We start from the raw sequence: 2,500 nt of genomic DNA on the forward strand, positions 1-2,500 counted from the left end.
AAACTGTGAGGTTTCCCCGACTTCGATAATGTTCACGACTTTATTGGGCCAACTGAATGGGTGCTCTGTAGAGCCATTATGACACCTTTTTGTTCGGGTCCCTTCTGTCTGAGAAGAAATTTTCTGAAAAATTTGAGGGGAAGCGATAATAGACTCACAACGTGAAAAGTTATTGTTAGAGGTAATATAATGACAAAAAAAAAATACGGCCTGAATAAGTGCGTGGAATAGAGTTTGCGCCTCGAACAATATCCTCGAAGAACTTTCGTCACATAAGAAGTCTCAGAACGCTATTTCCATTACTATATGAACTGAATTTGTTCTGAAGTGTCTATTTCCATCAACCAGATTATATACTAGTAGTCACAAGGACATCAAAGTAAGTCATATAACAAAGCAATTACTGATAACCAATTACCTCATAGGACCAATAAAAGAATCAGTCATTAAAGGAGGGATCGAATTACGTCCGCTAAAATTAACTTTTAAAAGCAAGATGTTGGGATTGAATTCGTGTATAAGCAACATAATTGGCGTTATTTTTAGAAGCTTTGTTGCTACTGTTGGTTAGCTATAATTATGTGATACTATTATCATATAACACTTATTTGTTGCCTAAGGGCATTAGTTTTCTTTCGATTTTGAATATCTTATTCTGCCTGAAATGTCAGGTCATTAACGTTATTATTACCATATAACATTTACAAATGCTGTGAGCTTTCCTTACTTCTTTGAATGTCGGTAGCATCAGATATGCAGTCTTCAATAATATGATATAATGTTACATTTTGTCGTACAAAGTCGAATACATTACACTGAACTTTTCCCGCAATCAGCATTGAATCTGTAAAGCATGACAAAATCAGTGTCCTTCTCTGATGGAAAGAAGACGGTGTCCCACACTGTGAAACACAATGTGAAAACACAGTATGAACATACCGTGAACACAGTGTGAAATCTCTTCACAATGTTAAAATCGAGGAGTTTAACATTGTGAACACATGTGAATCCTCAATTAACTGTGTGAAACAGATCATTGATTATGTAAACACTCTGTAAAAACCACACCACAGTGTGAAATCATTTTGACATTGTTGCATTCGAGTGTTTTCACGTATAGTCGAATATGCGAACACACTGCGAGCACACTGTGGGACACTGCTCTTTCCAGGAGGGGATTAGCTTTCTCTGTTTTAATAGGCATCGATCGTGCTCTGCTCTATGACAAGACTCTAGGATATGTTTTCGTAGGCGTGAAAGGGTGGGCTTGGATTACGGAGAAAACAAACCATAATAATTAATCAGAAGTATGACCCCAAATCAAGGAAGTCAGAAAAAGATGCATGTGGATGGGAGATATCCGAAACTCACATATTGCCTCAAAGGTGCCAACTATTTGACTACAAGATATTTGTCCAATGAACAAAATTGAGTGAACACGCCATCATACACAGGCTCAGTTATGAAGATGGTGGATGAACGAATGTCACGACTAAAGTACTAACTGTATACATAGATACATACATATAACATACATACATACATGATTTTGTCCGACGACGTACATTATGCAATTCCAAAAACAAAGGGGTGTGGTAACTTTTACTTTACTTCCATGTTTATAGATTGTGGTGTGCTGTGCATGTGCATTTAGATATAGAGTTTGCATATTAGTATGCATGGATGAGTGTGTTCATATATGCAGGTACGTATTTTTCTTCAAGGTATATAGTGCTAGAGAAATCTACATGGACAAACCTAATCCATGTATTCATTGTCTAAAGGAGTAGTGTAAAACTCGATGCCTATTTCACATTCATTTTAGAAACAGACTGAGATCTATATACTAGGTGTGTCAGAAAAGTTCCAGGACTGGTGTCATAAAAGATTTATTTCAAATCCAGACTACAAACTACGAGTTTTCACCTTCAAAGTAATCTATCTTGAGTATGTATTAAACTGTGATCTTAGCTCTCTACAGCCATAATTTTGTCTACATAATTTTATATACACATCCTCTGTTTCACATCGTTCCGCAATGAGCACAAACAACGGACAAACTTGAAGTTTCTTGTAAGGTTAGGAAACTCTGTAAGAAGTGCTAAAAGTGCTGCAGCAAGTCTACGAAGACGAGAAGATGTCACGCTCACGTGTTTTTGAGTGGTGCAAGCAAGGGTGCAAGAGGTTATAGAAGGATGAGAGGACGTGGAGGATGACCCCGGGAGCAGAAGGCCCTCAACGACCAGGACTGAGGTGATGACTGGTAATGACTCTCCCTAGCAAGTCTGGTTTGGTTTCAAGTTTCAAGGCGCTTGATGATGTCCTGGCAAAGTTACATGCGTTGATTCTTCTGGTCATCACTCGGGTGTTTTGGCACCCTCTTCGCGCAGATTTTCCGCAGGTCTAGATCTTCAGTGAGAATCTTCCAGACGCTGTCCCAATTCATGCCTAGCTTATTTGCCATTATTCGAAAAGTCATCCGACGATTGCCACGCACCAT

At 38.5% G+C, this 2,500-nt stretch overlaps 1 protein-coding gene across 1 annotated transcript in view; it reads right to left on the bottom strand.

The window, feature by feature from the left end:
* LOC139736852 (uncharacterized) overlaps positions 1-2,500 on the bottom strand; it is a 39,548-nt gene that overhangs the window by 6,620 nt on the left and 30,428 nt on the right. The window lies entirely within an intron of this gene.

This window comes from Diadema antillarum, unplaced genomic scaffold (genome assembly GCF_040938485.1).
Source record: "Diadema antillarum isolate AM-2024a unplaced genomic scaffold, OU_Dant_1.0 seq00000667_RagTag, whole genome shotgun sequence".
In the NCBI taxonomy this organism is placed as follows: Eukaryota; Metazoa; Echinodermata; class Echinoidea; order Diadematoida; family Diadematidae; genus Diadema; species Diadema antillarum.